Raw genomic sequence first — 12,201 nt, 5'->3', positions numbered from 1 at the left:
TAAACTGATAATTCTGCACTTGAAATGTGAATTAAACCCCTTAAGTGTTCTTATGCTCATTTTTTTTTTTTTTTAAGAAATGGTATTAGAACTTTCTTGAAGAAATTGCTACATACAAAATCCTTGACAGGTAAATGTCACAAAAAGCATTTCTGACATTGTAGCTTCAAAAAAAAATCATAAAAATGTCTTTGAAGTAAAAATGAGGGGAAAAGGCAGCAAGAGAAATAGACCAAAAAAGTTAAGAAAAACTGAACAAATAGGAGAGAGAAAAATAGATTATATGGCATATAGGATCATATAATACTTTTTAAAAATTTATATTTTACATTTTTTTTAATTTAAAGGAAGAATTTTTATGTCTGAAAAATGGAATAGAAAACAAACTTTAGAAATAGACACAACATGTAGTTCAGTTGGAAGACAATTAGTTGCAGGATTTAAAGTAATGACATCAAATGGAAACAAAAATTTATTAATTTACAAACTTCTTCCCCGAGATTTTGTGGTCCTGGTCTTAAGCAGAAAAATTTGTTATATGAATGTACATTTATACTTAGACTATGAAGGAGCATTTTTATGAATGTCTAAAATAATTTTATTTTTTATTGTGATCTTTTTTTGTTTCAAGTTTTTATTTAAATTCTGGTTAGTTAACATGTAGTGTAATATTGGTTTTAGGAGTAGAATTTAGTTATTCATCATCTACATACAACATGCAGTGCTCATCACATGTGCCTTCCTTAATACCCATCACCCATTTAGCCCATTCCCCACCCACCACCCCTCCAGCAACCCTCAGTTTGTTCTCTATAGTTAAGTGTTTCTTATGGTTTGCTTCCCTCTCTCTTTTTTTCCTTCCCATATATTTATGTTTTGCTTCTTAAATTCCACATGTAAGTGAAAGCATATGGTATTTGTCTTTCTCTGACTGACTGGTTTCACTTAGCATAAGGCACTCTAGCTCCACCCATGTTGTTGCAAATGGCAAGATTTCATTCTCTTTGATGGCTGAGTAATATTCCATTGTGTGTATATATATATATATATATATATATATATATACACACACACACACACATATATATGTATATATATACACCACATCTATGAAGGACCATTCAGAATTTTCAATCTAAAAAAATATAGAATTTTAACCATTCTAAAAATGTTAAATTGTACACATTGAATCATAAATGAGAAAGCATATTGCTTTATTATATAGTAGAAATGCTGTTAACCACAGCAAAATAATCATTTAATCTTAGGAAAGACATATTAAGCAGAAATTTTTGTCCCCTGTTGGCCATTGTACATTATAACACTGAGCACTTATAATATAACTACTTGAAGGCTAAATGAAACATCTTGGGGAAGACACTGTGTGATAAGAAATAACATCTCATGAAATCTAAACAGCAATACTAGAGCTGTCCCAAATCTCCATTTTGTCAAATGAAATCCAGAGGGATAATCTTTAAATTCGAGGACAGATTGGTATTTAATATGGTTAAGGTATCACTAAAAAGGTATAAGAGAAAGAACTGTGATTTATTTTTTCATCAGTCAGGGTCTCAGGAGGTAAAAAAGTCAGGTAATTTATTTAAATGGAGAGAGTTTAATAAAGGGACTACTTACAGAAGAGTACACAGGGCTAAGAAAAAAGAAAGAGATGTTGATACATGCAGGAATTAGCAATGGTGTCCTCTCAGCACTCCTGGGACTAGACCTTTCAGGGGAGGAAATGGAGCTACAATTACCTTGTCAGATCACCAACCATGGAAGACAGTTTGCCCTGCAGGAGCTACAATCACAGAAGAATGTAGTTGTGTTCAGAGAAGCTCTCTGAGACAAGGCATGGAACAACAACAACAACAAAATGCCCCGAGCTTTGTCTCTCTCTGGTTGTTTTGTACATAGCTTACATTGGTAGAACCCAGTCTCAAGTCAGCCAGCAAGGGAGCCTGTATGTACAGCCTCCAAGGACACAGAGAGGGGAGAATACAAGTGAAAAATTCCTTGAGAGAGGGGGAAAAAGGGAAGGAGCAGCATGAAAAAGAATCAGCATCACTATTGAGAATAGGTTTTGCATTGGATTATGAAATTGTCTTCCTGCATCTTTCTCATTCATACATTCAATCAAATCTTGTTAAGTTTATCAAGTACCTACAGAAGACAAGGCCCTGGACTTCCATTTCATATTAAAAGATTTACATGGGCATGGAAGCTCTTGATTTTCTTAACATTGACAGCACATTTGATCATATCACGAGCAATATTTACAGACAGTGTAAGGGATTATGCAACCAAAATGTGGGCTTTTGTGGGAACTTATAGGATGTAACTAATAACGACAAAAATAGTAAAGCATATGATTTATTTCCATAGAAGATGCATCTAGTCTACGTAACATGCTTTTTTGGTGCATGTATTGACAATAATTGTGTGTGTGTGTGTGTGTGTGTGTGCACGCGTTTTTAAGAAATGAGAAAGCATATAGAGAAAATAAAGAGAAGAGTAAGCTGTCAGATGATAATTATATTTTAAACTAGAAATGAATTTAGACCCGCTAAAGAAATTGTGTGCATCATGTACTGTGTGCAAACACCATTTAAGTATTTTACATCAAGGAGGGGACTTAAACTGGAGGGGGCAGGCTTTAAAAATAGAATAGTACCCACATAGGCAGAAAGGAGCAAAGGAGCATTAGCACAATTTGATTTAATATCAGACATGAAATTAGTATCAGTAAGAATTATTCTTTACAATAATAGTCAAGTCCATTGTATGCTGAATGGGAATGATTCTTCTTATAATACATAATTTTATGTTATGGCCAATGGCTGTCTATGAGATGAAAAGTAAGTAGTTGATGGTAATGGTTGGACCAAAAAATGAGTAAAATAAATAATTGTTAAAATTGAAAACATGATTTAGTTCAATTACTGGAATTTCTATTGAATTAGTACATTTATCAGGTAGTCTTGTGAAAATACACCTAATTGAAGAATTAACTATAGCATATTCTTTTCCTATATTTTTCCTCAACATGCTACCTTTCCCACCATTTATTTCCTCTTTTACTGAAAAAAATATGATGGTATACTTTTGTATAACTTTCACTGAATATATAAGAAATAAGAAACAGTATTTGTAAGGTTGAATGATCTATGGATTTGACTATAAGGAATCATTTACAGTATATTGGGTTGAGGTAAGTCTTTATAATTATTTTTTTATTTATATTCTAGCTGGACACACTGACTTTTGCACCTTTTTTTAAAAAAAGTTTATTTTTGAGAGAGAGAGAGAGAGATAGCATGAGTTGGGGAGGGACAGAGAGAGAGAAAGAAGGGAGAGAAAGAATCTCAAGCAGGCTCTCTGCTCTACACAAAACCTGGCGTGGGGCTTGAACTCATGAACTGTGAGATCATGACTTGAACTGAAATCAAGAGTCAGACACTTAACTGACTGAGCCACCCAGTGCCCTGACTTTTGTACTTTTTAAGCCCATTGTCAATATTTACAGAAGGAAAGAGTGTTCTTTTAAGTTTTGTTTTTGCAACATTGAAAAGAATATGACCAGTGACCAATTTCAGATCAACCACTGGGCAAATATTGCACTAATGGTTAAAAGTGGAATAGAAGAAACATTAAGTCTAAAGGCATGACCCCGCAATCTCAGATCACTCAACACTTTGAGCACATTAAACCTGAATTTTTCTCCAGCTTTTCATGCAGGAAAGTTATTTTCTGTTTATTTATTATGCTGTCTGAGGTGTTTCCTAGACATTTTACCCAGTGAGTTTCAATTTTACAACTCAATTTACAGTAGGTCATCAGATTTAGCTTCGAGGATATGTATTTGACATTATAATTTTTACATTTATCATTTCATGGTATAAGTTTTTAAATCTCTGACCAAAAAAAGCCACAAAAGTGAAATATAAATTCTATGGTTTATTCTTCACCAGAGTATTATTTTCAAAAGTCAAGTTGTAAATAATACCTAAATGCTGAGAAGCAACGTACTGAAATAATCAGCTGCTGAATTTGGATGTGAGTAAGGCTTAAAATTCAAAAGTGTCATAGTATAATTTTATTTGCATTATAAAATATACAGAGGCCAGCTTTATTCATATTTATGTTTTTATTAACATTTTATATTATCCATATTTATGTATTTTATTAACGGAAATCTAAAGTTATGGCTTTCTATTTTTCATCAATATTTTCAGAAACCCAGAATTCACTTGCAGGTATTGCCAACATAGAGCTTTTGTTATATCTTCTAGAAAGAAAACCCTGAGACCAGGATTTGAATGCAAAGTTTTTGTTTTGTTTCTGGTTTTTTTTTTTTTTTTTTTTTTTTGAAGAGTGTAGGACACAGGTTGATGATTAGTTTTATGAGTTAATTTGGCTAGGTTATAATGCTGATGTTGTTTGTTCAAACACAGTCTAGATATTGCTGTGAAAATATTTGAAAGATGTGATTAACACTAAAATCAGTAGATTTTGAATGCCCTCCTTAACATGGGTGGGCCTCATCCAAGTAGTTGAAGGCCTTGAAAGCAGTCAGAGGATCCAGGAAGGGGATGCAATTCTGTTTCCATGTTGCAACATAGAAATTCTGCATGAGTTTTCCAGCTTTTGGACTCAAGACTCCAACATCAACTCTTGCCACAATTTTGAGGCTGCCAGCCTGCCTTGAAAATTTTGGACTTGTTACCCCCTCCCCCCGCACTCACGTGAGCTAGTTCCTTAAAGTGTCTATCTATCTATCTATCTATCTATCTCTATCAATGGATCAATCAATCTATCAATCTAGCTATTTCTGTGTAGTTGGAAAGTGTGATGAATACAACTGGAAAGGAAGTTGACAAGTCATAAAGGAAGGGAAGGCAGCCAACAAAGAGCATATTATTAAGGCAATAACCAAAGTAGGCAACTGCAATGTAATTTCTGTAGAGAAACTCAAGGATGTCATTTAGATACATGCCTCAGAATCATCTCACCCAAGACAAGGAGGCTGAGATACTTAGATACAATCTTCCAAGTGTCACTGGTTGGGGGCTGCTTCTAGGAGCTATTAATTCCTCAGCACCTCTATCTGTCTGTCCCCATAGACAAAGCAGCCCCCATGGTCCTGAAGAAAAACTTCAGAGAGAGAGATGTCTATGCTGGTAGTTGGGAACCAACCTAGGATACATACAATGTATAAGGTCTGCAGGTTGTGAGCACAGCACTGTGACAGCCATGGGGGTACACTACTCAAATCTCCTTTCAAGACAGAACCTGCCAAGAGGAATGAAATTGTGGATACTCTCCAGCTGCAGTACCTTTAGCATCTGATGCAGCATTCTGGCAAAGGACACACTCCCTTTGAGTAGCTCCAGCGACTCATTGAGCATGGCAGGAATAGTAGAGTCTGGCCATTTATGCCCCCCACTAGACTTTCTAAAGGAAAATCTTTGCTCTGAATTCCCGCGTTCAGCTGACTGTGATTTTCTGAAGTGTTGTAACATGGTTTGAGTCTTTTTCTACCCGATCTTCCTTTCTTCCCCCTCTCCTTTCACAGACGATAGACATATATCATGGTCTGAGATCTTTCTTCCTTATTCCTGCTAATTCTCCACTTTATCATGTATTAGCCCCAATAAATGTCTTGCATTTCTAACTCTGCTTTGGCCTCTGTTTTCTGGAGGAAGTGTGAAGCAGTTTGGACTGTCTTCAGATATCTTACAGAGTATCACACTGATTTATAATGTTGATGACATTATTTTGATGGGGCAGGATTATTAAGAGGTGGCTAACATGCTCAGTAAGACACATGTGCTCCAGAGATGAGAGATAAATGGTTCAAAGATCCAGACACCTGCCCTTTCAGTGAAGATTTTAGAAATCCAGCAGTAGGAGCATATCAAGATATCTCTTCCAAAGCAAAAAGCAAATTGCTGCATTTTGCAATCCCTACTATAAAGTAAGAAGCATGATGCTTTCCAAACTTCTTCAGGTTCTAAAAAAAGCACATTCAACATCTAGTAATACTTCTTATATGTGGGGTGAAATAGAAGACTCATATTTGAGAAGAGCCTGGCATAGGAAAGGGCAGTGAAGCAGGTTGTGGTCCAATCAGCCTTGCTGACTTGACAAGGTAAATGACTCTGAACATGAGGAGAAGACAGGTTTTGTTATACAATGGAGGCAGGGAGGGGTATGCATGGAACTCCTACTACTCCCTTGCCTGACCGTGAGTGGACATAAATAACAAACCTTCCCGCAAAAGAGTATATTAACCAATGGCCTAGATGTTCTCAGAAATGAGGGTTTAAGTAGCTCTGCCAGGGAAGACAAGAACTGTAGAGGTGAAAGGTCAGAATTAGACAAACTCAGAATGGATAACGCAGGAGGGAGAGGAGGAGTATTAGGTGTAGTCCAGGACGATCATGAGAGCTTTACCTCTTTCCACTACCCTCCCTTTTCCAAGTTCCTCTCAAGAAATGAGGATCACAGAAGTTGCTACCCAATGTGTAAGAAGGAGTGGATTTGCGTAACACAAGATGTAGTCTGTAGCAGCTCTGAAGTACAGCTCTCTCCAATTACACGTATAGTAAACTGCTTGATACTATCCTAGAGTCTATTGGACCTTTATTTTTCTCAACATTTTCTCTCTTTGCTTTTTAGACTCAATAATTACTTTCTCCCTCCCTCTCTCTTTCTCCCTCCCTCTCCCTCTCTCCCTCTCTCTCCCTGTCTTCAATTTCACATTTATTCTATCATGTCTAATGTCTTAAGACCTCTAACTGTATTTTATATTTCAGATAGTCTCCTTTTCATTTCTATAACATGTATTTGGTGTTTAAAAGTTGTTTCTGTTTTTTTTTTCTGCTAAAATTTACCAGTGCTATCATTATGACCATCTTTTTCTTTAAATCCCTAAACATTCAAATTTTAATAGTTTTGAAGACCTGTGTGATGATTTCCTCACCAGGGTCATCTTGTGGTTGATTTCTATTATTTTCTTTTGAATGTGGGTCATATTTCCCTGTTGCTTCTCATATCTAGAAATTTTTAACTGCTCATGTAGTGTGTATGAAGGTTACTAAGACTGCAGCGTCTGCTACCTTCTACATAGTTTTATTCATTCTGGCAGTTAATGTGGCTCAGTTCAAACTCTAAACAGTCTCCCTGTGGTGAGCAGCAGGCAAGATTTCAACTCAGGTTCTTTATCCTTTCATTTATTACTTAGAGGTTGTCAGTTTACTCTGTGCAGGTATATAATTCAGGAATCAGCCCCGGATTTGGATACAGTTTAAAAACCGATTTTGTGGTTCCTTTCACTGTGGCCACTTCCCACTGGAAATTCTCCCCTTAGTTTACTTGCAACTGCTTTGGCAGCCCCGAGCTCTATCTTTCTGACTCTTCAAGGCATTAAATATTTCTGAGCATTTCCACGGTGTGAAGTTTAAAGAGTGTATACCAGTGAAAAGCTACACACATCTCAATCTTACAAAGTGCAGTTTCTTGTTTAAAGGGTAAGATTTACTTCCATTTCTACCTGCATTCATCATTCTCTAGTACCATCAATTATTTTTTTTCCCGGAGACTATAATCAATATCTGCAGGAGGGCAAGTCCAATATAAGCTATTTTGCCATTTTGATGAGCAAAATGAGTCTGTTCATACCAATGCAATTGATAACATCTTTTCTCTTAGAGCTATTTTATTATTTTTTCTATTTGTTTCACTTGTTTCTTTTACATTTTACCTCCATCCTTGTATTTTACTGAATAATCAAATAATCTGTCATTAACTTTATCATTATGTTTTCCTTTTTATTATAATAATCACAAGTTATTTATTACCTTACTATATATTAGTGGTCATTCTAAAGATTGCCTCATGCATCCATGGCTATTAAAGTTTAATATAAATAATTTTACCACCTCATAAACAATGTCAGGATTTTATAACTCTAATTCACTTTCTCTACCACCTAATTTTTGTGCTAATATTCTTGTGCATTTAATTCTTCATATGTTTTACATTAGACACAATTTGTTAGTTTTGCTATATACAGCTAATAGGCACTTACGTATACCAACACATTTTCTCTTTCCATTCCTCTTTATTCTTTATGTATATATGTGCTTCAGTCTAGCACTGTTTTTTTTTTCTGCTTGAAACTTTTCCATGAGTATTACTTTTAATTATCTCAGCATTTTTTGATAGAAAGTATCTTAATTTTCCTGTCATTTTCCAGTTTGTTTTCACTGAATATTGAAATAGAGGTTGAGATTTATTTTAGTTTATCACTGAAAGATGCCATTCCGTGGTCCTTTGACTTACATCATTTGTGTTAAGAAGTCTACTATAAATGTTATGGTGCTTCCTTGGAGAGAATGTGTCTTCTCTTCTGTAGCTACTTTTATATATTATTTGTTTTTCATTTTCCTCTGTTTAAATATCATGTACCTAATATGGCTTCTTTTCAGTGTCTCCTAACTCTTCTCTTTTTAGAGCTGCAATTACACAGATGGTTGACATTTTAACTGTTTTTCTTTTTGAAAAAAATATTTTATTTCTTCATATTTTAGTCTTTTTTCTGTCTTCTTCATCTAAACATTTTCTGTTGACCTGTCTTTCAGTTAACTATACTCTCTTTTACTGTGTCTAATTTTCCTTGAACCTATCTATTAAAAATTGTAACTTATGGTAATTTTAAATTATGTCATTTCCATTTTATTCTTAATTTTTTTGACTCTGAATACTTTCCAACTCATATATATCTTTTGGCTGTTTTGATGATGAAAACCATAGTTAAATGTAAGGGTTTTTTTAATGTTAATTTTGAGACAGAGAGAGACAGAGCACGAGCAGGGAAGGGGCAGAGAGAGAGGGAGACACAGAATGTGAAGTAGGCTCCAGGCTCTGAGCTGTCAACACAGAGCCCGATGCAGGGCTCAAACTCATCAATTGTGAGATCATGACCTGAGCCGAAGTCAGACGCTCAACCGACTGAGCCACCCAGGAGCCCCTTAAATGTAAGTTTTATTATGATAACCCCAATATCTGGGTCATTTATATTCTATTACTTCCATTTTCTCTATTATGTCCTGGGTTTTAAATATTTCTTCAATCCCTTGTCATAACTGTAAATTAAAAACTATATACCATTTAATAATTTAGCAGTGGTGGGTAACAATACTTTCCCTCTTCATTAGGGAGATAGAATGGAGGTGGGTCCCCTTAATCTAACCAAGAATCCACAAGACTCCAACTTGCATTAAAGTTTGATAAGGATTTGTCCACTTGTAGTTTGTCCCTCACCTCCCTTTCTCTAGGGTGTAGCCTTCCAAGGATTGCAAACCCTAGGGAAGTCACAGTGGCCACTCTACCATGCACCTGTTCTCCTGAGTAGTATGAGGTTGCTTAAAACTACATCCTGCTCTTCTGAATGTTTAGCTTGGCTTCTATTTAAACTGCTTTCTGCCCGGCTTTGGAATACATCATTTTGTCACAGTTAAACCAGCAGAGAGATCGATTCTCCAATATTCCTCCTTATTTAACCTTCATGTCTCCAGTTTTTATATTTTCAGACTCAAAAAACTTCCATAATTTCTGCCAGTTTCCTGGTGTTTCATAGTGGAAATTACCTGACTTGTTTGCTGCGTCCTCAGCCTCTTGACCTCAGCCCAGGATCTGCAAATACTGAAAGAACACAGCCACTTCAGAATGTTGGCTTTCCTCTCTGTGCAATTCAATCATCTGCATGACTTTCTCATTCGAAGTTGTGGTCATCTCAACAATTCTCTCATCCCTTCAAACACCCAGCTTTTCCTTTCCTTTCCTTTCCTTTCCTGTCCTGTCCTGTCCTTTCCTTTCCTTTCCTTTCCTTTCCTTTCCTTTCCTTTCCTTTCTTTTCCTTTCCTTTCCTTTCTTTCCCTCTCCTTTGCTTTGCTTTGCTTTCCTTTCTTCTTCTTCTTCTTCTTTTTTTGCTTTTTTTCTAGTTGTCATCCAAGGAAGGTGTACTATGGCCACTTTATCATAGCCTTGAGTGGTGCTTTGGTATCCTATTTTAAAAGAACAAAGCAATTTGAAATAAGAATATTTCTATCTTCTCTAGCTAGTAGTTTATGATGGCACCTTATAAACATGAAGTGAACACATCAAACAACTGATAAGTTTTTGTTAAATTAGATTATGAAAATCAACCTTCACTAAAGTGCACGGTTTCTTAGAGCTATAAAAGCATGTGTGTTCTTTTAAAGATTTTGTTGTCTCCATGAGTTAGATCTCCACGGATTGCACTTCTTTTAATGAAATTTTCATTGCCTTTGTGCCTACTTATGCAATAGATTAAAAAAAACCCATGTTTTTCTTTTTCCTGTTAATGCTGTGGGCTGATGATTTCCTCTTGTCACAGCTGCTAATTGTTTAGGAAAGATCTTTAAAGTATCTGAACATTGGTAGAAGTATAATTGCTTCAGTGATTTTTTGATTTCCAAGCCATTTATATCTTGAACGTCTTCTACTTCAGTATCTTTAAGTACAATTAGATAGTCTGACATGTCCTTGTTTTTAAAGAGATGAGATAATGTGCACACTCTAAATTTGTTCTTTGGGATATAGATATCACTTACTAGTGTCTTACATTATATTTCAGTCAATATAATGTTATCTTTTGATCACTCTAAAGCAACTTGTCTTTGCTTTTTTTCATAATTTACTGTTTTTGTGAAGAATGCCAACTCTTCACAGTTTTACACTTGCCAATAAGTATGAGATTAATGTCTTCAACTTCGTAATGAGGTAGGATTTCTGTCTTTCTTGCTCCTTCCTCATCAGGAAATCTGGGCTGAAAAAGATGTGACTTCAATTAATGTGAACATTCAAGATCTTTCAGTTAATGTCAAGTGGGACCTCTAGGTGTCACTGTTTCATTTGTAAACTATTCTATAGACACTCAATCGCCGGTTCTCATCCAAAGATCTATATAAATAGTTAATCACCTTCTTACTAAGAAGTTTTCAAATGTTTATTGATTTATGAACACTGGACTTATTGTACTTATAAGAGAGATAAGCGGGAGTATTGTTAAGATTATACTTTGTCTCTACCATGTGAAAATAAGACTCTAATGAAAGGTTCTTTCATAGACTTTGATTTCCTGTAATAACTAATTACAAATGAAAGAGGCACTTAAAAAGCAAAATAAATGATGCCATAAAATAAAGAAGCTCTCATAAAACAAAAAGATAGGGCTATGTCAAAGGGACAAAGGGACCACCTGAAAGAACTATCAATAGCCAAGCTGGAATAATTTGAGCAAAAAATAAGTAATATAGTACTGAGTTATATCTCAAAGTATGAAATAAATATATATGAGTCCATGTTGGTATAAATACATAAATCACTATATAAATAGATATGGGAGAATGGATAAATCTTCCTTACAGAAGAATTCCAAATAATTTATTTAGATATTCTAATTTTTCTCAACCCCCTTGAGTGCAAGCTGGAATCTGTGACTTCCTTCAAAAAACCTAGAATGTGTAAAGAGGAAAAAAAGTAATTTTACAGTAGAAAAACCCAACAAACATTGCTTTGGTCAAGAGAGAAAGGTTAACATCATCAGTCATAAGTCATGTTGATAGTATCTTCATATAATGTGGTAAGAAGGTTGCCTCACCTCTGTGGTATCTGTTTAAAAAACCTATAACCCTACTGTAACCATAAAAAATCAGATAAGCCCAAGTTGAAGGTGATTCAACAGAATACCCAACCAGTACTCCTCAAAACTCTCAAGATCATGAAGAACAAGGAGGACTGAGAAACTATAGTAGGCCAGAAGAAACTGAAGAGACATGATACCTATAATAATGTGTTATCCTAATGGGCTTCTAGAATGGAACTAGGACATTAGGGGAAACACTAATAAAATTTGAATACAGTCTGGAGTTTAATTAAAAGAAATGAAATAAAACATTACATGCGGCTTAACAAGCCATAGTTTGACTAATAGTGTATGTATTATATAGAAAAATTTTGAGCATTTGTATACATATTAATATGGAGAGTTTTGAGTTGCACAGGTATAGAATTAATAAGTTATAGTTTTTACCTTTGTTAAATTTAATTTCTATCATCTTCCTGTAGATTATGTAATAGTGATCATTGATAATTTTTATAGGCAAAGTG

The sequence above is a fragment of the Lynx rufus genome, unplaced genomic scaffold (genome assembly GCF_022079265.1).
Source record: "Lynx rufus isolate CCGP_SWC_20201006 ecotype Redwood Valley unplaced genomic scaffold, mLynRuf1.p SCAF_2, whole genome shotgun sequence".
NCBI lineage: Eukaryota > Metazoa > Chordata > Mammalia > Carnivora > Felidae > Lynx > Lynx rufus.
The sequence above is the reverse complement of the archived record's forward strand: the minus strand, read 5'-3'. Positions refer to the sequence as shown.